General features: G+C 43.8%; 1 protein-coding gene across 1 annotated transcript in view; it reads right to left on the bottom strand.

Annotated features, from left to right (window-relative positions):
- GRXCR2 (glutaredoxin and cysteine rich domain containing 2) overlaps positions 1–24,210 on the bottom strand; it is a 93,691-nt gene extending 69,481 nt beyond the window's left edge. The window contains exon 1 of the mRNA XM_073620628.1: positions 24,011–24,210. The gene's annotated coding sequence lies outside the window, so the exon portion shown is untranslated. The remainder of the gene's footprint in view (positions 1–24,010) is intronic.
- Positions 24,211–24,583: the final 373 nt, after the last annotated feature.

The raw sequence follows: 24,583 nt of genomic DNA, 5'->3' as shown, positions 1-24,583 counted from the left end.
CTACTCATTGATGCTGCTGGCCTCCGAGCACAATTCATCATATTTAGCTCATGTGCTTATTTCTGGCTCACTGACCACCCGGTGAGTGTCAGTTTGTTATCTCTTTAGTCCTCCCTATTAATATATTCACACCACTTTCATCCCCTGGGCGTTCCTTCGGTTCTCTCTTCCCTTTCTGTGTCCTACCACTCCCTATCCATCATCTCTTACCTTCCCCTTCTATTCCTCATGTCCTGTCCCTTCCCCTCCCGTCCCCCCTTCATTGGCCATTTTCCCCTCCCCCCCCCCTTTTTTTCCCCCTTCCCCCTCCCCCCTCCCTTCCTTTCCCTCCCCCCTCCCCCCCCCTTTTTTCTCCCCCTTTTCTCACATCAACAACCCCTTCCCCCCCTTCCCCCTCCTTCTCCCTCCCTCCCTCCTTTCCCCCCTTCCCCTTCCCCTTCCCCTCCCTACATCTTTCCTTCCATTTTTTGTTTCCCCCTCCCTTCCCCTTCCTTTCCCACTGTTTTCTCCCCCCCCCTTCCCGACCCGTCCCATTTCACTCCTCCCCACTACCTATCCATCCTTCCCTCCCCTCCTTTTTCCCCCTTCTTTCCCCCCTCTTCCCCCTTCTTCCCCCTTACTGTCCTCACCGCCGCCACCACCCCCCACTCCATCTTCCTTTCCACCTGGGTGTGCACTCCCCCTATATCTTAGTTTTTCATTATATGATTACATAATTTTTACCTTCCATTAAACTAGAGTCTGTTCATAATCCCCCGTGTCCACCGTGGGGGGATTTGTGTTGGGTCCTGCTATCTCATTGAACCTGCCTGAGTGGGTGAGCCAGTCCTCAATTCTATTACCCCTGTATTATGTTGTTCTGTGATCATTTTTGTGATTATTTATGTTTGCTGCATACTTTTAATCCGTTTATGAATTAAAGACTTTCAATTACCTTGTAGACCTGTTCCTCCTGAAGAAGCGGTTTTGACCGCGAAACCGGTCGAGATAAGAGTCCTGTATACCCCCTCTACAGAAATTTTGCGGGTCCCACTCGTTATTTACTGTATTCAGTGTGGTATATATTCTTGATTTTATTATTGTATGTATTCACTATTTTTGTAATTTTGTATTGCAATCATTAAAATGTATATAATTTTTATGTTCTTTTCAACTGGAAGTTATTATCAAGTACCGAGATAGTCCCAATTCCCAACTCTGGGGGTGCATGCATGAACAGGCAGTAGCAGCAACTGCCTCCATGCCTCCACCCCTTTCATTCTACAATATTGGGATGATGGTACCCATAACAGTTTTTTACTAATATGCAATTGAGGCTTCACTCTTTCCTTTGGGGAATTCATCCATACATCTGACCACTAAAGAGATGGGTATAGTGTGTATGGGTTTGGCAAAGTGAGCAGATAGAAAGATAGGATAGATAGAGAATTTGTATCAGCTGACTTAGCAATTGGGGGAGGGAGGGTTCCAAATGATTTGGGGACTCCCCAAAAAAAGCCTCTGGCCTGAATTTAAAGCACAAATCACATTTAAAAACATTTTAGGGGGTGTTTGGGGTAAAGCACTACTATGGAGCTGATAAAATACATTGTTAAGTGACTACATGAGGTGAATATAGGGCCAGGAGACCATGCTGGGGAGGTAAGTGAAGGCAAATATGTATGAAGGACAAAAAAAATAATTACATAAAAATTCAGCATGCATGAGGACAAAGGGGACATTCACAGCATATTACAATCATGGTAATTAGGGAATGAGGAAAGAAATACAATATATTATCAAACATTAAATACAATAAAATGTGATATTAAAGGATAAAAATCTTACCTTGATATACTCCTTCTGCAGGACCTGGATGATGGCAGAACAGGTCTCCGGGATAATGATCCCCAGAGCCTGGGGGGAGATGCCTGTCGAGAACTTGAGGTCCTGCAGGCTTCTCCCCGTCGCCAAGTACCGCAGGGTGGTGACTAGCCTCTACTCCGGAGTGATGGCTTGCCTCATGCAGGTATCCTGCCTGCTAATATAAGGGGTCAACAAAGCCAACAAACGGTGAAATACGGGGTCCGTCATCCTGAGAAAGTTCCTGAAATCATCAGGATTATTCTCACGGATCTCACGGAGCAAAGGCATATGACAGAACTGGTCAAGCTGGAGCAACCAATTCTTGGTCCATGAACTCCTCCCCACCCTGTTCATGGACTGGGCTTGTGTCAAGGTAAGGACCCCAACACCAAGCCCCCGCACAGCACGAACTCTACGAGGAGTACGTATACGCAACATGGCTAGAAAACGGTCGGCTGCTCAGAACGATGTTAAAGAATGCACTGAAGAACAGCAAGGCCTGTGAAGAGCGACCTGAAAAACAGTAACAAACGAACAAGAACACAATGACAAGAGTCACACGTAACTCACTGCATGCACTGAAGACCAGATACAAACCCACAAGCACAAACTAAACAGCAGAAAACAATCTGAAAACCACGAGTCTGAAAAAGCGCGAATCGTCTCTCACCAAACTTTTACTAACACGAGATTAGCAAAAGGAACCCAAAGGGTGCCGCGCTTGGTTCTGAACTGGCCTTTTCTAGTCTCGTCATACGTGGTGTACGTCACCGCGTTCTTGGCGATCGGAAATTCCGACAACTTTGTGCGACCGTGTGTATGCAAAACAAGTTTGAGCCAACATCCGTCGGAAAAAATCCATGAATTTTGTTGTCAGAATGTCCGATCAATGTCCGACCGTGTGTACGGGGCATAACAATTCCAATTCCCACATGCTTCACTGTACATTTTCTCAATAGATTGCAATTTCTTTCTCTGGTCAAAAGCCTGGTACACACTATCAGTTATTTTTTAGTTCAACTCAGTAGGCTGAATGAAAAAACCAAAGAGCTCAGGCAGAGATCTTGTACTAACAATCCAATGTTAGTACAGTGATCTCCCCACTGAGCTATTGTGTTCTGACATGAGGACTGCCCCCTCCCTCACCAGAACACACTGGTCAGCGCTCTTAGCCATTGGCTGAGAGAATTGATCGGATGCTGATCGGCAGACCTTTTTCGATCATGCCTCTAAAACAGAAGCCGAACGTTCGGCTGGCTTCTGTCGGACCGGCTGCCATACACACTGGCAGACGCCGCCCGATATTTGGCCGTGTGTGTGGCCCTTTACTTTTTTTTTTACTTAACAAATCTATTACAGTGTATCAGTGATAAGGTTAGAAGGATTTCAGCCCACTAAACATGTTCCAATTAGTGAGTAAAACAGATTTCTGTCAAATGATAACCCTTAGCACTCTCTCAAGAATTTTTAGATTTTGATGATTTGGTCGTTTTTCTTTGGTTGTATAAACATTAGTTTGGAATCTTTTGAGCAAGAAAAAGGGAATAAGGGGAAACCTGTAACCCTGTTAACCTAGGAGAGCTTTCTGTAACTAAAGCAGATTAGCTCCTGTGTTTTTTTCCTTGATTCCATATTTAGCGCCCTGCCCTAGTTAGGCTAAATTTCATTTTTGGCTCTGCTCATTGGAGTGGTGAGATTTTTATTTTTGGTCTGGTCAGGTTTCCCTAAGCTTAGTAATTGATTATTCCTGTCTGTCTGTAGAAGAAGCTTCCAGAGAGTAGAGTAGGAGGGTCAGCTACTGAAGTTATGAATATTTATCTGCTCTCAGACAATTCTGGGAGGAGCACCCAGAAGTTGACAGAGGGAGAAGATAAATGTTTGGGAGACTTGCTCAAAGTGTTCTTGTCCTGGGCTCCTGCCCTTGGGATGCAGTCTGTGTACTGGAGTTGCTGTTTGTGCCTCAGCATGTGCTCAACTGAGGTCCTAAAGGAGATCTAATTGAGAGACATTTGCTTTAGGGTATCATATGCGGAGGCTGGTCTAGAGATAGACCCTTTCTTCCTCACTGGGGAGTATTTCAGGCTGGGTGGCAGACAGCTGTCCTTGGACTTTGTAATTAAAACTTTGATTATGGATCCCAAGTGTGCATGTGCTTAGGAATGTAAGTGTCAGAGGTTGCTGTAAGGACTGGGACTGCTTGCCTCCAGATTAGCTGGCCATTCCTTCTTATCCCCAGCAAAGGTTGTCACATGAGGATTTTGGCTAAAGTTTGCACCCCAGCTAATTTTTTCTAACGTTTTGGAGTATCCTGCATCTGTACCCCATCTGTTTAAGTTTCCTGCAATAAATCCACAAAATGACATCCCTTGGACTGAGTCTATATTTGTTGGTGTGCTTGAAAATGTGTGTGGGTCTGGCAGCCTGTGTGCTTTAGCAAGGGAGACCTGTTCATTCTCCTCTGGGAGTAGCACCACACATGCTTTGGTAGCCTCCCTGACGGTATTCCCGAGTGTGGCTCGGGGGTTAAATTTCAGCACCATTAGAGGTAACCCCAGCCACACTCTGGATTACATCTCAGGATCCTGGTGCAGGTTACTTACCTTGTCCCCAGGATCCTGCGATGTCCCCCCATGCTGTCTGCGGGCTCCGTTCTCTGCCCGAAGCCTCTCTGTGCCAGGCTCCATTCCCTGCAAGCGTCGCGACGCACGGGGGCGGAGCCTGGCGGCAAATTAAAAAAAAAAGTAAAAATCATAACACATACAGTACTGTAATCTTACAGATTACAGTACTGTATGAAATCATTTCACTTTCCTTTTGTCCCCAGTGCTTTGGCCCATGCCCTGCATGCAGTTTTATATTATATATACTGTTCTTTCTGCCTGGAAACTTGAGATTGTCCATAGCAACCAAAAAGTGTCCCTTTATGTCAAAAGTGGCTTTAGACCAGCTAGAAAACAGCGATAGTAAATGAGAACACTTGCAGAATTGAGCGATAGTGAATCGTGGGGAAATTTATTTTATTATTATTATATTATTATTTTTTAAAATTATTTATTATATTATAATTTATGATTTTGTATTTCAAACTTCATCATACCCGGGATATCTACTAGACTCTTGGTGAACAAACTTAAGTGTGTTATTGGTAAGAATTACAGACCTACAATATAAAACGCCAAATTTCTATGCAAAAGAATTGTACCGCTTTGAGACGCAAAAATCTGAAATAATCATACCGCCAGGGAGGCTAGGCAGAGAAAAGAAGCCAAATAGTAAACAGATATACAAGTAGGCTAATTTACTAAAATAATTGAGAATCTTTATTCAAATTGTGTGAATATTCGCTTCAGCTATCTAATTACGTGCATATGAAATAATTAACGTATTTATTGGCATATAACATGTACAGGCGTATAACACGCACCTTAATTTTAAGAGGGAAGTTTCAGGACAAAACTTAAATTTTAAATAAAGAATTTTGAAGAAAAATAAGGGTCAGTGCCCATCAATGCAGCCTTATCAGTGCCCATCAAAGCAGCCTTATCAGTGCCCATCTGCAGCCTCACTAGTGCCCATCAATGCAGTTTCACGGTTGCACATCAATGTAGCCTGATCAGTGCCCATCTGCAGCCTCGTCATTGCCCTTCATTGCAGCCTGATCAGTGACCATTTGCAGCCTCGCCATTGCCCATCAATGCAGCCTCACCATTGCCCATCAATGCAGCCTGATCAGTGCCCATCTGCAGCCTCACCATTGTAGCCTGATCAGTGCCCATCTGCAGCCTCACCATTGCCCATTAATGCAGCCTGATCAGTGCTCATCTGCAGCCTCCCCATTGCAGCCTGATCAGTGCCCACCTGCAGCCTCACCATTTCCAATCATTGCAGCATGATCAGTGCCCATCTGCAGCCCTGCCATTGCCCATCAATGCAGCCTGATCATTACCCATCTGCAGCCTTGTCATTGCCCATCAATGCTGCCTGATCAGTGCCCATCTGCAGCCTCACCATTGCCCATCAATGCAGCCTCACCAGTGCCCATCTGCAGCCTCGCCATTGCCCATCAATGCAGCCTGATCAATGCCCATCTGCAGCCTCACCATTGCAGCCTGATCAGTGCCCATCTTCAGCCTTGCCATTGCCCATCATTGCAGCCTGATCAGTGCCCATCTGCAGCCTTGTCATTGTCCATCAATGCAGCCTGATCAGTGCTAATCTGCAGCCTCGCCATTGCCCAGTAATGCAGCCTTACCAGTGGCCATCTGCAGCCTCGCCATTGCCCATCTATGCAGCCTGATCAGTGCTTATCTGCAGCCTCGCCGTTGCCAATCAAACCATGCTGAACATTCTGTGATATGTTTATTATAAAACCCTATCGACTCAATGTCTGTACATTTGTCTGACTTTATTGTTGCTGGGAATTTTACATCCTCATAGTTACCTATACATATACGTACAGTATATGGGTATAAGTATACCCTTTCTCTCTTTCTCTCCTCAAATTTGTGCCAGAGTATATTGGGAAAAAAATACAGGACATATTGCACAAAATAATATATATTGTGACAGTGTGAGGCCCTGCCACTGTGAAAAGGGAAGTAGATATGATACCGGTTTTGCACATATGCAGAGTGCGGGGCTCCAGATTCTGAACAGAGAAGGGTGGTGTCATGATCCTTGGAATACTGAAGTATTTCTCCTTGATTCTATTACACAGTGGTGGGTCCTCCATCCTGTCTTAAAGCTAACCCCCTCCAGAAGGCTCCGTGGTCTGGGAGGAAGGCATTGTTCTGTGTTTGACCATTTGTTTATGTACTTTAATTATCTCCTGGGACTTCTTTGTGTCATTACACATATCAGCCCTCCTATTTAAACTATCGGACCAATCCCAGTTGACCCTGTTTCAAGTCCTCATTTGCATGGCCAAGAGGACTTAAGTGAAGACTAGAGTGTACTTTACAATTGACCAATAGGAAAGTGGTTTGTTTGGGCGGGGTGTTCAAACTGCTATGTATAAAAGTGTGTTGTGTTTATCCAATAAATGTGAGATTCCTGTTTAAACATACATACAGCCTGCCTGGTGTTTGTTCTGAGCTATAACAACTAGATTCGAATGGCATAACGGAGCATCGGAGGACCGAACTATCAGGCGTTGGGATCTGCAAACTGATCCAATAGCAGCAAAGGAGTGTCAGAAGAATGGACCCGAGCAAGCAGGGGCTTGTTACAGGTTTTTTTTCAACTTTCTCCAGGTTTTGAGCTCTGGAGTTTGGAGGTTTCGAAGAGTTTTGGGAGGGAGACAATCTCCTGCCCAGTGTCCAGGTCTTGCAGGAGAACATCAGGCTGTGAGTGCACGTGTACATAATGAAGGACTTGGGCGTAATTCAGGGCTCCCGTTATGAGACAGGTGTGCTCCACTCAAGAGACAACACTACATGCTGGAGGAGAGATTCCTTGTCCATAGGATTGTGTTGAGATGGCCAAGCAAGTCTGGGAGACAGAGAGCCAAGATGACTTGGTGAGTCCAGGGGACTGAGGAAATCTGGAAGTGTCAGAGGTGTGAAAGAATCTGGGGTGTCAGACGAACACCTAACAAGAAGCCAGGGAGTGGGCCCAGGCAGCAGGATGCTGCAAGAAAAGAGAAGACAGCCAAATACTCTCAGCGCTCAGTGGTCTTCGCCAGAGGGAAAGCCAGCCAATATATCATCACATGCACAGTTCAATGCCCGGTAGATGCAGCCCTCCATGGATAGGGATATCCCATGTGGAACTACAAAAACAAAGAAAGGAAAGGCGCAAGCCCCTAGTGCATTAACCCGAGGAAAAACAGAATTTATTGATATGAAAAGCAATCAATAAAATGCATACTCACAAAGGTGCACAAGTATATAGCAAGTACATAGCAGGATGACATTAGGTAGAAACTCTGAGTTGACTAGCGGTTTGCGCCTTCCCTCTTCTTTGTTTTAGCAGGGTGCTACAACTGAATTGGCTGGGAGAGCCAGGAAGGTAAGACAGCCAGGAGAGCTGGGAGAGGGCTGCAACTGGAAACATGGAGGTACTGTGTTAGGTGATCTGGGGACCAGAAGTCACAGGCCAAGGTTTGGGGCCTAAGCAGCGGCCCTACTGAAGAGAGCGCCAGGTGGCTGGGCATTGTTTTCTGTTACCTGCTTTTGATGGTGAAAATCCCTGTGTGGGCAATTGTCTTTGTTGAACTTTGAATTTGTTAATAACAGTGGGCCAACAAGCCCTAAACAACAGTTTATACTGTTGTGGGCTCACTAAAATTGCTTCCACCACTGAGCTAACAATTCCCTATTGTCACAACATATATATTCTTTCTATCTTGCTGCTGGTAGGAGAGGTCCCTTGGATTTTCCTATGCAACTGACAAGATCATTTTGAAGGTAATGTTTATTGTATCTTACTTGTCTGCCAGGTTTGTACATTTCATTCTAGTAAAGAGCAAGTCATTTTACCCTGGAAACCACTATATTTGTGTGTAACTTAACTTAGAAATCATAACTTTAATTCTGCCTCCCAAGGATATATTTATTACTTGGTGCAAATTTCAAACTCAATAGCGTTTTACTGAATGAACGTGCTTGTCTTGCAAGTTTGATCTTAATCCCACTGAAGCCATATTAAGGATTTATCCTGCTGTATGGTGCATGGTGAATTGTTTTCATAATCACAAAATTTAATAATGAGAATGCTTGAGTAATGCTTGAGTAAATAATGAGAATGCTATAGGTGATCTGCGCTTATGCAAGTTACTCCAACTTAACTGACTGAAAATGCAATGGCTGAGTAAGGAGATGCCTTCAACAACCGTATTAAATATTTTAAAATATATGCTGCTCTGTAGCAATCATCATATTAAACATATCCCCTTTGCATCGATATGCGGCCTCGGATTTAAGGGGTTATACCAGGGAGATGCCTGCAGCTGCAGGCATCATCCCGGTACTGTCTTTTAGAGCGGGCAGTCGGCTCTTCAGGGATAACAACCAATGTGGCTAAAAGCCACTCGGCTGTTATCCCGGAGGAGAGGGAGGGGACACCCCCCTCCTGCCCCTGCCTTCTGCCGCTCTTCCTGGGCCTCCCATCCCACCGGGAGACCCGAACCAAGACCTGGCACTTCCACCGGCTAGAGTGAGACTGGAAGTAAGTTGGAAGCGGCTTTGTTCCAGTCTCCTATGTGTAAACACGGAAGAGAAGTCATGAAGTCACTTCCGGTTTACTCGGTTGCTAATGGCAGTGGTTTAAAAAAAAAATCACAGTATTCAGAATCGCCGTTTTTGGCGATCTGAATACTTTGAAGTGCAAAGGAGGGATTGGGGGTCTTTTAGACCCCCAATCCCTCCATAAAGAGTACCTGTCACCACCTATTACTGTTACAAGGGATGTTTAAATAAGAAAAAACATTTTTAAAACACCCCCGTCACCACGAGCTCGCGCATCAAAGAAAACGCACATGTAAGTCGCACGCACATATGTAAACGGTGTTCAAATCACACATGTGAGGTATTGCTGCGATCATCAGAGTGAGAGCAATAATTTAAGCACTAGACCTTCTTTGTAACTCTAACCTGGTAACCGTTAATTTTTTTTAAAGTGTCGCCTATGGAGATTTTTAGGTACCGTAGTCCGTCGCCATTCCACGAGTGTGCTCAATTTCAAAGCATGACATGTTAGGTATCTATTTACTTGGCGTAACATCATCTTTCACATTATACAAAAAAATTGGGCTAAGTTTACTGTTTCTTTTTTTTTTTAATTCGTGAAAGTGTCTTTTTTTTCTCCAAAAAATTGCATTTGGAAGACATCTGCGCAAATACAGTGTGACATAAAATATTGTAACGATCGCCATTTTATGCTCTGGATTCTCTGCTAAAAAATATATATAAAATGTTTGTGGGTTCTAAGTAATTTTCTAGCAAAAAATACGGATTTTAACTTGTAAGCAACAAATGTCAGAAATAGGCTTATGCCCCGTACACACGATGGGAAATTCCACGAGCAAAAGTCCGATGTGAGCTTTTGGTCGGAAATTATGACCGTGTGTATGCTCCATCGGACTTTTGCTGGCGGAATTTCCGCCAGCAAAAGATTGAGAGCAGGTTCTTTATTTTTCCATCGGAAAAAGTTCCTAACGGAAATTCTGTTCGTCTGTATGCAATTCCGACGCGCAAAAAAACACGCATGCTCAGAATCATCGCTTCGTATGGAACTTCCCTTTTCTAGTGCCGTCATATGTGTTGTACGTCACAGCGTTCTTGACGGTTGAAAGTTCAGAGAACTTTTGTGTGACCGTGTGTATGCAAGCCAAGCTTGAGCGGAATTCCGTCGGAAAAACCATCCAAGGTTTTTCCGACGAAAATTACAATTGTGTGTACGCGGCATTAGGCATGAAAGGGATATGATATCCAGAAGATAATCTGACAAAGTACTCATTTCTGAAAAATGCACAATATTGCTTAATGTATCTTTCAAAGTGGAACTGAACTCAAAATGTTTCCTATGGTCTCCACATAACCCGCACTGTAGACTAGAGTGCAAGCCCTCCTCATTCCTTTTAGTTGCTAGGATGTTGCACCCACCATGTACACATTAATGGGGTACCTGTTTAATAGAAACCATTCCCTTTCCCTGCCCACACACAACAACACGGGCAGGCTCAGAATGTAAGAACAGTACAATAACAAACCTCACAATTTGGAGGCACACGTGGGGGAAGAATCAGTCAATAAAATGAATAAACCTCATTAAAAGCATCACAGTGGCCTGGAGAAAATGGATTCAGCCAACGGAATGAACGAACATCACCTGAGGTTCTACCAACTCAACATCATGGACAGGCTGGAGAATGAACTAGCAGCACAATGAGAGCATATACAACACACAGGTGCAATGGGGAAGATAAAACCATGCAGATCCTACAAGCACAACCTGTAGAAAGTAAAAGTTCTGCACCAAGTCATCCTGGAATAAAATCTTGTACTTTATTAAAGATCCATCAAGACATAAAAAAGAATCAGTTTCTGCAGTGAAAATTGATGCGTTTCAGCCATATGGGCTTTAACCATAATCATTATTCTTATGATTAAGGCCCATGCAGCTGAAAGTGTAAATTTTCACCATAGGAATTAATTATTTGTATGTCTTGATGGATCTTTAATAAAGTACAAGATTTTATTCCAGGATGACTTGGTGCCGGACTTTTACTTTATACAATTTTTGTACAGTATGTACTGCCTATGCTCTCATTCTTTTAAGTGTGAAATAGGGGTTGCAGCACTGCAATTTACTTTTCTCTTAAAAGCACAATCACCTCCTTAGAAAACCTATTCTCTACTATGTAAGTCATCTCTATTCAACCACACTCTTAAAGCCAAAGATGTCATAATTATCACACAGATAAATAGTAAAAAAAAAAAAGGTATTTTTTGACCTTTGCATTTCAATGACTAGCACAGCTTGATTTACAATCTAGAAATCAGATTAGCATTGGATTTATTATGAACTATTCACTTTATCACACAAACTTGGAGAACAGTGATCAGTTTCTTAAAATGCTACATTGTAGTGCTAAGTGATGATTTATAATAAATGGAGAAACAGGGGGCAACGGTTTAGCTAAACACAGAGACGTATTTAGTTAGTGAAAGTGTTATGGTAATATTTTAATATATCTCCTTGAGATTTGGAAGTTAAAGTGCAAGAACACTGATGAGTCATTGCTAAGGACACGTTTCATTTATGTTTTTTTTTTTATTTGCAGGGTTGCTAACAGATGTCATCCATTTGATCTACAAATAAATGACAATATCTGCAAGTGTCATTTTCATGTGGAGCCAGTCCTGACTGTCATTTTGACAGCTGAGATTAGCTGGCAATTGCAGCTGAGGAACCACCGTAGAGTACAAGGAGCAAGGTGTGGGATATCAAGAAATGGTTGAACAAGTTACTAGCAGGCTTTAGCACTGCTTGAAGTTTCTTGAAAACCCGTTGAATTCTGCTATCTGCTTGTTTAAATTGGGAGGGGGTGGTTAAAATGTCACTAACCACCAATGTTATGGTCATGTTTTTGGAGGGGGGTTGAAAATGGTGCTGACCACTAATGATAAGGTTGTTTAAAAAAAAAAAAAAAAATGCCAATAGCCACCAATGGTTTTGAAATTGTTTTGGGGAGATTTAAATGATTTTGTGTTTATGCATGACATCTGCCATTGCACACAATGCAGTTTAAAGTGATTGTAAGGGTTCATTTTTTTTTAATTTAAAATAACAAACATATCACACTTACCTCCACTGTGCAGCTCGTTTTGCACAGAGTGGCCCCTAACCTGCTCTTATGGGGTCCCCCGGCGGCTCTCGCGGCTCCTCCCCGCATCAGATAACCCCCTAGGGGAAGCACTTCCGTGAGAGGGTCACCTTGGGGAAGCTCGCCCGAGTCCATCATTCAGCGTCCATAGCCGCCAAATGTATGACTCGGCCCCGCCCTCCAGCGCCAGCCTCATTGGATTTGATTGACAGCAGCGGGAGCCAATGGCTGCGCTGCTATCAATCTAGCCAATCAGGACACGAGACATCGGCTAGAACTGGTGTGCTCGTCCCCAGTGCAAGAAAAAGAGGGTTCAGGTAAGTAAAACATAGGCACTGGGGGGCTGCTGCACTGCAAGTGGTTTTTTACCTCAATGCATAGAATGCATTGAGTTGAAAGACCATAAAGGTTTGCAACCCCTTTAAGTGCAATGCAATTATATCCTGCTTTTACTATTAATTAAAACTTTAACTTGGATTTAGTGGGTGACTAAATACACCTTAATTTTGTTTACTTGGCTTAATATTAGCACTGGTTTGTTTTTGTTTTCCTTAAAGTGGTCATTTTTAAGGGGAATTGTACTGTCCTGACATTTTTATTTGAAACAAACGAATGGCCCCTGCTAACATCTATAACTGGCCTTCAAAGCAAGGAGCACATGGAAGGGCAACACATGCAAGACAAAACCAGAGAAAATTTCCAGCTCAACTCACCAACCAGTCAGCTTACCAACTGAACTAACCTGTCCAACAGTATGCGTTAAAAACAGGGGTTTAGTTAGCACACATTTGCAAACACATGTGTAAGCTGCAGGGCCCCTTCATGGCACCCTGTATTACCTGCAGTCCTAACCCTTGTAAATTTATGAGAGTCTCCACCAGTGAGAAGCTAGAAAGTAAGGGAAGCAGTTTTTGTCTTTAACCACTCAGCGCCCACGCCATAGCCGAAAGACAGCTACAGCGCGGCGCTTAATTGCCGGGAGGGCGTCCCTGGACATCCTCCTGTTTACTTGTTCCCCGCACGCCACCGCAAGCACGCATCGGGGAAAATCTGTGTTGGCCGTGTCCCTTGGACACAGCCAATCACAGATCGTGCTAAATGGCCAATCACAGCAGCCATTTAGCACTCGATTGGCGTGTCCAATGAGAGATGATCTCATGAGATCATCTCTCATTGCCGGCTCTCCCTCCTCACACAGAGACCACGTGTGAGGAGGGAGAGCTTCTGTGCTGCAGCGTGAGTGAACGCTAAATAAAACACAGTGCCCACAGTACCTATCAGTGCCACCTGTCCCCAGTGCCACCTGTGCCCAGTGCCACCTATCAGTGCCATCTGTCCCCAGTGCCACCTGTCAGTGCCATCTGTCCCCGGTGCCACCTGTCAATGTCATCTGTCATCAGTGCCACCTGTCAGTGCCACATGCTGTCTATTATCAGTGTCACATGTCATCACGTGTCATCAGTGCCACGCATTAGTGCCATCTGTCATCAGTGCCACATCAGTGTCACGTGCCATCAGTGCCACATATTGCCATCTGTCATCAGTGCCACATCAGTGTCACGTGTTATTGTCCTGGTGCTCCAGGGCCTTCAAAAGTGTAATAGATAGTCAACAAGTTAGATGTGTAATTTATGCTCCTAGAACACCTGATGGTGCTCCCTGCATGTTGGGCCTCTCTATGTGGCTAGGCTGTGAAAAAGTCCCACACATGTGGTATCGCCATACTTAGAAGGAGTAGCGAAATGTATTTTGGAGCATCATTTATGGTATACACATGCCATGTGAGAGAAATACCCTATTACAATGACAATTTTGTGGGAAAAAAATAAATAAATAAAATTTTCATTTTGCAAAGAATTGTGGGAAAAAATGACAACATCAAAAACCTCACCATGTATCTTACCTTGGAATGTCTACTTTCAAAAAGGGGTCATTTTGGGGGTATTTGTACTTTCCTGGCTTGTTTGGGTCGCAAGAAATGAGATAGGCCACCAGTACATCAGGTGTGATCAATTGTTTATGATTTGCACCATAGCTTGTAGACTCCCTAACTTTCACACAGACCAAATAAAATCCACTAACTTGGGTTATTTTTACCAAAGATATGTAGCAGTATAAATTGTGGCCAAAATTTATGAAGAAAAATTAATAATTTGCAAAATTTTATTACAGAAACTAAGAAAAATGCGTTTTTTTCAAAATTTAAAGGTCTTTTTTCATTTATAGCGCAAAAAATAAAAAACCCAGTGGTGATCAAATACCACCAAAAGAAAGCTTTATTTGTATGAAAAAAAGGACACGACTAAGTAATTGTCATTTAAAATGTGAGAGCACTGAAAGCTGAAAATTGGTTTGGGCAGGAGGGGGTTTAAGTGCCCAGTAGGCAAGTGGTTAAATATTTGGTCTTTTTTTCTTTTTATATAGTTAAAAAAGTCTTAATATACAGCGATACCTCGGTTCACGAACTTAATTCGTGAAACGACTCTGGTCGCGAACCAAATTGGTTGCGAACCGAGGCAAATTTTCCTATAGGGTTCATGTAAAACAGGTTAATCCATTCTGAACTTTTTAATTTTTGTTCATATATAAAATTATCACAAAAGTGAGTACACCCTCACATTTTTGTAAATATTTTATTATATCTTTTCATGTGACAACACTGAAGAAATTAGACTTTGCTACAATGTAAAGTAGTGAGTGTACAGCTTGTATAACAGTGTAAATTTGCTGTCCCCTCAAAATAACTCAACACACAGCCATTAATGTCTAAACTGGAAACAAAAGCGAGTGCACCCCTAAGTGAAAATGTCCAAATTGGGCCCAAAGAGTTTGTATGGCCACCATTATTTTCCAGCACTTCCTTAACCTTCTTGGGCATATAGTTCACCAGAGCTTCACAGGTTGCCACTGGAGTCCTCTTCCACTCCTCCATGAAGACATCACGGAGCTGGTGGATGTTAGAGACCTTGCGCTCCTCCACCTTCCGTTTGAGGATGCCCCACAGATGCTCAATAGGGTTTAGGTCTGGAGACATCTTGGCTAGTCCATCACCTTTACCCTCAGCTTCTTTAGCAAGGCAGTGGTCGTCTTGGAGGTGGGTTTGAGGTCCTGCAGCAAAGTCTCCGAAGGGAAGGGATCATGCTCTACTTCAGTATGTCACAGTACACACTTGTCTTTGTACTCTTCACCTCGTTGCCGCCACACTCACTTGACACCATCTGAATCAAATAAGTTTATCTTGGTCTCATCAGACCACAGGACATGGTTCCAGTAATCCATGTCCTTAGTCTGCTTGTCTTCAGCAAATTGTTTGCGGGCTTTCTTGTGCATCATCTTTAGAAGAGGCTTCCTTCTGGGACAACAGCCATGCAGACAGTGTGTGGCGTATGGTCTGAGCACTGACAGGCTGACCCCCCACCCCTTCAACCTCTGCAGCAATGCTGGCAGCACTCATATGTCTATTTCCCGAAGACAACCTCTGGATATGACGCTGAGCAAGTGCACTCAACTTCTTTGTTCCACCATGGCGAGGCCTGTTCTGAGTGGAACCTGTCCTGTTAAACCACTTTATGATCTTGGCCACCATGCTGCAGCCTTGGCAATCTTCTTATAGCCTAGGCCATCTTTATGTAGAGCAACAAATCTTTGTTTCAGATCCTCAGAGAGTTCTTTGCCACGAGGTGCCATGTTGAACTTCCAGTGACCAGTATGAGACCGTGAGAGCAATAACACCAAATTTAACACATCTGCTCCCCATTCGCACCTGAGACCTTGTAACACTAATGATTCACATGACACCAGGGAGGAAAATGGCTTATTGGGCTCAATTTGGACATTTTCACTTAGGGGTGTACTCACTTTGTTGCCAGCAGTTGAGACATTAATGGCTATGTGTTGAGGTATTTTGAGAGAACAGCAAATTTACACCGTTATAAAAATTGCTCTGGTCAGGAAGGGGGTAAAATCTTCCGGGGCTGAAGTGGTTAAACAAGCTGTACCCTCATTACTTTACATTGTAGCAAAGTGTCATTTCTTCAGTGTTGTCACATGAAAAGATATCATATAATATTTACAAAAATGTGAGGGGTGTACTCAGTTTTGCGAGATACTGTATGTACAGTACAAAAAAAAGGATTTTAAAAATATATTACATGAGGTCTTTTACATTAAGCGGACCTCTTTCATGTGTACGTCTAAAAAGAAAAAAAAAACTGTAGCTCCACTTTAATCCTTGTTTGAAACAATCCCAAACCCCAATTTAAATGGCTAATCTAGGGGCCAGAAAACAGCACTGTGCATCCAGGAAAAGATCATCTGAGGGCATGATAAAGTTGTAGAATTCATATGAATTGTTTTTCCATGATTCCCAATCAAGTGAGCCCACCCTCATGGTAGTCAGGGGGCAGAAACCCCTATCTTAGTGGACTGGTTCGCCTAATGCCGCGTACACATGAGCGGACTTTACGGCAGACTTTGTCCTGCAGACTTTTCGACGGACTTTACGACGGACTTTCCGAATGAACGGACTTGCCTACACACGATCAACCACAGTCCGATGGATTCATATGTGATGACGTACGAATGGACTAAAACAAGAAAGTTCATAGCCAGTAGCCAATAGCTGCCCTAGCGTCGGATTTTGTCCGTCGGACTAGCATACAGACGAGCGGACTTTTCGACCGGACTCGAGTCCGTTGAAAAGATTTGAAACATGTTTCAATTCTAGGTCCATCAAACTTTTGGGGGAAAAAAGTCCGCTGGAGCCCACACAAGATCGAATTGTCCGACGGACTCCGGTCCGCCGAACCAAGTATGCCGTAAAGTCCGGTCGTGTGTACGCGGCATAAGACTCTCATCTTGCACTGCTCTTCTCACTATGAACGTGTCAGAGCAGGGAAGATGGGCATGGCTCATGTTCGTGAACTAAAGCAGAGTTCGTGTACTGAAGCAAATTTTTGTGAACTCTTCTGTTCGTGAACCGAGTTGTTCGTGAACAGAAGCGTTTGTGAACCTAAGTATCACTGTACTGCCAAAAGAAACTTCTATGATATAAAAATAATTTGGGTAAAGTGTTTTTAATGGTGGAGTAATTGTCATTTGAGCTATCACGGCTCTAAAATATGCTCTTAAATATGGCCTGGACAGGAAGGGGGTGCAACATTGCCAGTCCTGAAGTGGTTATCTGTCTCAGCTGAAATTACTTTAAAGGCTTCAACAAAGCTGCTTGAAGCTTACTAGAAGCTTTACAAATGCTTTGTAAAAGCTTGCTGTACACACTGTTTTTATAAAAGTTAAAACACATGAAGCGCCCTACTCCCATAGGAGCCGCTAAAAGTTCGTTCTTCCCAGAAGTGTGTTCCATTACCCCCTTTCCCCTCCAAAGATATGACATGCAGACAGTCATTAAACAGTTGAACTATGTACATCTTTATTGCGGTTCCATGTTAAATGCTGCACAGCACCGGAAAGTCACTCTGAATAACTTCCAGTGTTTTTGAGTGATGAGAAATACAACTTTCAATCCAGAATAAACGAAACCCTCGTTAGTAAAGCTTCTATCTGGCATGAATTCTCATAATGAATGATGCATTGCACCAGAAAGTCACTCTGAATAACTTCCAGTGTTTTTGAGTGATGAGAAATACAACTTTGAATCCAGAATAAACTAAACCCTCGTTAGTAAAGCTTTTATCTGGCATGAATTCTCATAAGGTAATGCATCTTTCCTTCCTCCTGTTAGCCACCACTTCCTGACTGTACAGTCCTTCTGATTCTAACTCCATGAACGATACTCTGAATAAAGTTCAGGAGATGACTCTTGGATTCCTCCAGGGTATTAGTTCTCTAAGGCCCAGCTCCTGTTCTCCTGAACCCGCACACTAATCCCTATAAAGTCTCTCAGAAGTACTGTTCCCCTGGGTTACACTCACATGTGTTGCCGAGTAATCATCCATGCCACACATAGAAGATCCCCTCCCAGTCTCCTTTTTGTGTCAGTATAGCGATTGTCCCATAAAGAATCTCCTGCAGTCTCTTCTTCACCTGCATATCTTGCCTCCCTCTTCCCTGCAGGGGAGAGCACTAAAGCTGTATCGGTATCCGCATCCTCCACCTGGATCTCTCCAACTGCCATGAGCATAGAAGCCCAGAAAGCATGTCCCTCTCCCCCCGAAGGGGCGAGCACCCACACAAAATCCTCCTGGATCCTACATCCTCCAACAAGTCTGAACTAACTAAAACCCCAGGAAGCATGTGACCAAACCTTTTATAGAAGTCCCGCCCCTGCCCAAACAAATTAATGATTGGTCCAGAGGGGTCTTCCAGAACTACCTGTCACTCTAACTTGTATTCCTTCCATCCTCCAAGTCAAAACATGGAAAATAGAGGAAACTGCTCAAGTAAAGTGCAAGGGGGTCACACCCTCCTCTACTCTAGTAAACCTCCCATGCCAAATTAACCCACCAGTTTTACACCGCAGGGTGAAACACTGGCAATTTTGGCCTATTTCTACACCTAACTCTCTATTATAGCACTCACCTAAACAGGTGGGTGCTACACACACATGAACAAGGCCTTAAAGGAAAGTCAGAACTGTACTGAATGGGCTACAGGTGGCTCATGAGAGATGATATCATCAATATCAACCATTGATCTCAGCAGCTGGCTGCAGGCCTGTGGACTCACTGAGGATTGTACTGGTCATTTCTTTCACCCAAACTCTTCAAAATTCTGCGCAGCATTAAGCATGCATGTGTACTTCTGACTCTTCAAAGTAAAAATAGTGAATCTGCTGACTGCCAATTTATGTCAAGGAATTGATTCCTCAGTATGCATGCAAAAGTGGCGCTGTGCTGAAAATTGAATAGTGTGGCAGAAAGGCTATGTACCAGTAGGTTGCCTGCAAAGAAAAACATTACAGTTGGAGTTATGGGTAAGTACTGAGCCAAATCCTCTTTCATATGAAAGTCACACTCTCCCTCTCCCAGACACTGCAGATCATAGTGTGAAGGTTTCTGCAACAGAAGCAGTGCTGCCAATCCAGAAAGCAATGGGTAGCACTAGGTATGGCCAGTTACTGACATACAGCCTACAGGATTGTAAATCAGCCGTGACTAATGATGAGCCGAACACCCCCCTGTTCATTTCGCACCAGAACATGCGAACAGGAAAAAAGTTCGCTCGAACACTGTTAAAGTCTATGGGACACGAACATGAATAATCAAAAGTGCTAATTTTAAAGGCTTATATGCAAGTTATTGTCATAAAAACTGTTTGGGGACCCGGGTCCTGCCCCACGGGACATGGATCAATTCAAAAAAAAGTTTTAAAAACGGCCGTTTTTTCAGGAGCAGTGATTTTAATAATGCTTAAAGTCAAACAATAAAAGTGTAATATCCCTTTAAATTTTGTACCTGGGGGGTGTCTATAGTATGCCTGTAAAGGGGCGCATGTTTCCCGTGTTTAGAACAGTCTGACAGCAAAACAGTCTGACAGCAAAATTTGGAAGGAAAAAACCCATTTAAAACTACCAGCGGCTATTGCCGACAATACACACGGTGACTTGACGGGACTTCCCTGTGACGTCACGGGGAATGCCACAGGGAAGTCCCGTCATGTCCCGTGCGTCAGAGGGGGTGGGGTCACCGGGTGGCCCTGCCCCCGTTATTTAAGAACCGTCAGACAAGGAGACGCCGTCACACAGCGGGAGCCTAACTCCATGCCAGCATGGATGCGGAGCGGCCCGGAGAAGAAAATTAAGAAGAGAAGACGAGAAGAAGGAAGAAGAGAAGAGGATGAAGAAGAAGATGAAGAGAAGAGCGGGAGCCTCCCCCCATGCCATGGGTGCGGAGCGGCCCGAGGAGAAGAAGATAGAAGACGCCGTGGAGGAGATGCTGGACGAGAACGCCGGAGGAAGAACCAGAAGAGCCAGAAGAACCAGAAGAAGAAGAAGATGAAGGAAGATAGAAGAAAGAAGAAGCATTTAAATAAAGGAATTGTCAAAAACTGTCTCTTGTCATTTTTAACATTTTTGACAGGTTTTTAGTGAAATGGTAGGGGTAAGTACCCCCTTACCATTTCACACGGGGGGGGCCGGGATCTGGGGGTCCCCTTGTTAAAGGGGTCTTCCAGATTCCGATAAGCCCCCCACCCGCAGACCCCCACAACCACCGGCCAGGGTTGTGGGGATGAGGCCCTTGTCCTCATCAACATGGGGACAAGGTGTTTTGGGGGTTACCCCAAAGCACCCTCCCAATGTTGAGGGCATGTGGCCTGGTACGGTTCAGGAGGGGGAGGGGCCGCACTCTCGTCCCCCCCTCTTTTCCTGCGGCCTGCCAGGTTGCGTGCTCGGATAAGGGTCTGGTATGGATTTTCGGGGGGACCCCACGCCGTTTTTTTTTTTTTGGCCCGGGGTTCCCCTTAAAATCCATACCAGACCTGAAGGGTCTGGTATGGAATTTAGGGGGAACCCCACGTCATTTTTTTTTTTAAATTTTGGCCGGGGTTCCCCTTAATATCCATACCAGACCTGAAGGGCCTGGTATGGAATTTAGGGGGACTCCCGCGTCATTTTTTTTTTTTTAATTTTGGTTTGGGGTTTCCCTGTGGGGAATTCCCATGCCGTTTTTATCAATGAACTTTTATGTGTATTGTCGGCAATGCAATAGCCGCGGGTAGTTTTAAATGGGTTTTTTCCTTCCAAATGTCATTTTGCTGTCAGACTGTTCTAAACACGGGAAACATGCGCCCCTTTACAGGCATACTATAGACACCCCCCAGGTACAAAATTTAAAGGGATATTACACTTTTATTGTTTGACTTTAAGCATTATTAAAATCACTGCTCCTGAAAAAACGTCCGTTTTTAAAACTTTTTTTTGCATTGATCCATGTCCCCTGGGACAGGACCCGGGTCCCCAAACACTTTTTATGACAATAACTTGCATATAAGCCTTTAAAATTAGCACTTTTGATGTCTCCCATAGACTTTTAAAGGGTGTGGCATTCGAATTTGCCGCGAACACCCCAAATTGTTCGCTGTTCGCCCTTTTCGGGCACCGGGCGCCCGAATTACAGCGGCGAGGTAATTTTTTGTTAAGCACCTGATTAGAGCCATAGGCTCTAATAGGCGTCAAAAAAAGGTAAACAGCGAGCGCCATCCTTGGCGCTCACAGTTCACCCAGTTCACCCAGCTGTGTTACAAAAGCGAATAATATTCGCTTTCCTAACACTGAACCACCTCTCTGTCAATCAGATGCTCGGGTCTGCTACCTGTCACCTGATTGGCTGAAATGATAGGCGCCACTATTGGACATCTATCAGGAGGAGAGGACAGGAGATGAGGATGGCAGGAAACGCATTAAGGACACCGCTCGTCGCCGTCACCCGCTGCTCCACAGGGTAAGTGCCGGGCAGATGGCGAGCAGGCGGGGGTCACACTGGCGGCATTCGAGGGAACACTGACAGCATTTGATGGGCACACTGGCAGCATTTGATGGGCACACTGGCAGCGTTTGATGGGCACACTGGCAGCATTTGATGGGCACAGTGGCAGCGTTTGATGGCACAGTGGCAGCGTTTGATGGGCACAGTGGCTGCGTTTGATGGCACAGTGGCTGCAAATGATATAAATTTTACTATCCATTGCACGCTTTAAAAGCCTTTACAGGTTACCGCTTTAGATTTACAGAGGAAGTCTAGTGCTAGAATTACTGGCCATGATCTGATATTTGCGACGATACCTCGCATGTGTGGGATGATCGCTGCTTGCGTGCATGCTGGTCCATGCTTTAGCATTTGCGCACTAGCACGAAAGGACAGGGGCACTGCCTGCTGGTATCTTGGGTCTCCTTGTGGGATGGGAGAGGCCAAGCAAGTCGCAGAAGGCGCGGGGTGTTCTGCTGCTTGTAATAGCAATCGAGCGGCTAGTTAGTTGAAGTCAGATGATGTACTAGGTACGTGATTTGGCGGCAAGTGGTTAACATCTGGCATCGTTTGTTATTGTTTAAGACATTGCCATGGCTTCAACAACACGGGTATCATTATGCTACTTGACACTCACGTTGCTGAGCCATGGAAACATATAAACAATTTTAACAAAATGCTTTCTCTTGACAACATGCAGTTTACAGACAAGAACTATTTTCTTTCCAGGGTGCAACTGTAGTGCACTGGCTACGTCACCAGTGCCTCAGCATGCCAGCAAAGTGAATTAACACCTTCCCGCCAGGCCTATAGCAGAATGATGGTTGGGCGTGGGGTTCCATTGTTCTGACTGGACATCATATGACGTCCTTCAGAACAAGCGGCTCGTGCTCGCCCAAACACACTGCATCTCCGATTACGGTAAAGAGCCTATACATAGACTCTTTACCACATGATCAGCTATGTCCAATCAGAACTGATCACAGTGTAAATAGGAAGTTCCTGTTATCGGCAATTCCTCTACTTGTGCTGACAGAGTTTGAGTAGAGGAGAGCCGATAAGCGGCTCTCCTGACAGGGGGGTCTGTACTGATAATCAGTGCATTGATTTTCAGTGCAGCCCCATCAGCGATGCCTAACAATGCCCACCTGTGCCCACCAGTGATGCCAATCAGTGCCCACCAGTGGTGCCAATCAGGGCCCATCAGTGCTGCCTTTCAATGCCCATCAGTGATACCTGTCAGTGCCTCCTCATCAGTGCCATCTATCAGTGCCACCCATCAGTGCTGCCCATTAGTGCCGCTTATCAGTGCCCATCAGTGCTGCATATTGGTGCCTCCTCATCAGTGCCAACTCATCAGTTCCCGTCAGTGCAGCCTCATCAGCACACATCAGTGAAGGAGAAAAACTACTTATTTACAACATTTTGTAACAAAAACTAAGAAAAACTTTTTTTTTCAAAATGTTCGGTCTTTTTTCATTTGTTTAGCAAAAAATAAAAAAAATCGGTGGTGATTAAATACTACCAAAAGAAAGCTCTATCTGTCTCAAAAAAATGATAAAAATTTTGTTTGGGTACATCATTGACTGACCGCGTAGTTGTCATTCAAAGTGTGACGGCGCTGAAAGCTGAAAATTGGCCTGGGCAGGAAGGGGGTGTAAGTGCACAGTATTGAAGTGGTTAAATAAAATGAAAAGATCAGAAAGTGTGTTTTATTTTAAAAATGACTTGAAGATATTTTGAGCATGCTGAGCTCCATACACCAGAGCTTTTGAGTTTTGGGGAGGGGAAGGTCCACTTTGAGTCTAGAGTTTGTCTCTTGGTAGCTCAAAGTGTAGCTGTAATTTGCAAACAATCAGTGTACTGCTATGTAATCCATTATAGTAAACAAGTATGTAATATATAACGCACGACATGTATATATACAGTAAGCAATGAAATGACTTAGCATAGAGTTTGACATAGGTAAACAATTAATTTAGGCATCCAAACGCAATATAAATTACAATAGGAAAGAAAAGGTTTGTGATATTTATTTTATCCAGTTACATAAAACCTTTAGCTTTGCAGACCTTATTGATACATTTTATCTTTAAATAGGAACAGATTTAAACATTAACTCACTAAACCATGTCATGGCTTTTACTTATATTTACCTGTGTGTAGATAGAAGTAAATAATATTTTCTCACCCAAGGGAGATAAGCATATCTTCAAGCATTTAATACACTTTTAAAACTAAATAACCCTATCATTTTTACTCATATTTTCATTAACAGCATGCATTGTTCTGCAAGAAGTAGCAGGCATAAAGGATATCCAGAGCTCAGTATCAAATAATTGAGCCTAAGGCTTAAACAAAGCACTTCAATCTCACTAAGTGAATTCCCTTTACTAATTAAGAAAAGAGAGCTTACCATACAGTGAGGCCATTAGCTGGAATTAGACACACATTCTTTAAAATATGTTTCCATTTGGTTATTCCTTGTGGATATTCTGAGAGATGCCAGTTTAATTTTCAGAAAATGGTCATTGGGAATTCAGTGTATCCAGTTTACCCATAGGCAGTTCTGTATCATAACCAAAGTGGTCTGACCTCATCAAGGCTAGGCATGTGCCTTTTGAGAACAGGGAGGAACAGACAAGTGAATTCCAAGTAGGAAAGGAATGTGGAGAGCAAATGTAATGTAATGAAGAGTTTGCTGAGTTTACAAAGGTTGGCTACATCACTTGCAAAACACATGGCTATGGTTACGTGGCAATATACAAGTTAAAGTGTATGTAAACACAAAATTTTAATTTGATATTATGCCTCACTGTATAGAGTTGTCTTAGCGGAATAGCAAACCTTTCTACCCGTACGTTGTATCTTCCGCCTACATAAGATGTGCATTGATTATGTAGCATGATTTGTTGGTCTGCGCACACAGCAGTAGATTATAGTAAAGTAAATATTCACATTCTTAGTTTCTGTTTGTGTTCAAACACAA

The sequence above is a fragment of the Aquarana catesbeiana genome, linkage group LG03, assembly GCF_042186555.1.
Source record: "Aquarana catesbeiana isolate 2022-GZ linkage group LG03, ASM4218655v1, whole genome shotgun sequence".
Classification (NCBI taxonomy): Eukaryota; Metazoa; Chordata; class Amphibia; order Anura; family Ranidae; genus Aquarana; species Aquarana catesbeiana.
The sequence above is the reverse complement of the archived record's forward strand: the minus strand, read 5'-3'. Positions and strand labels throughout refer to the sequence as shown.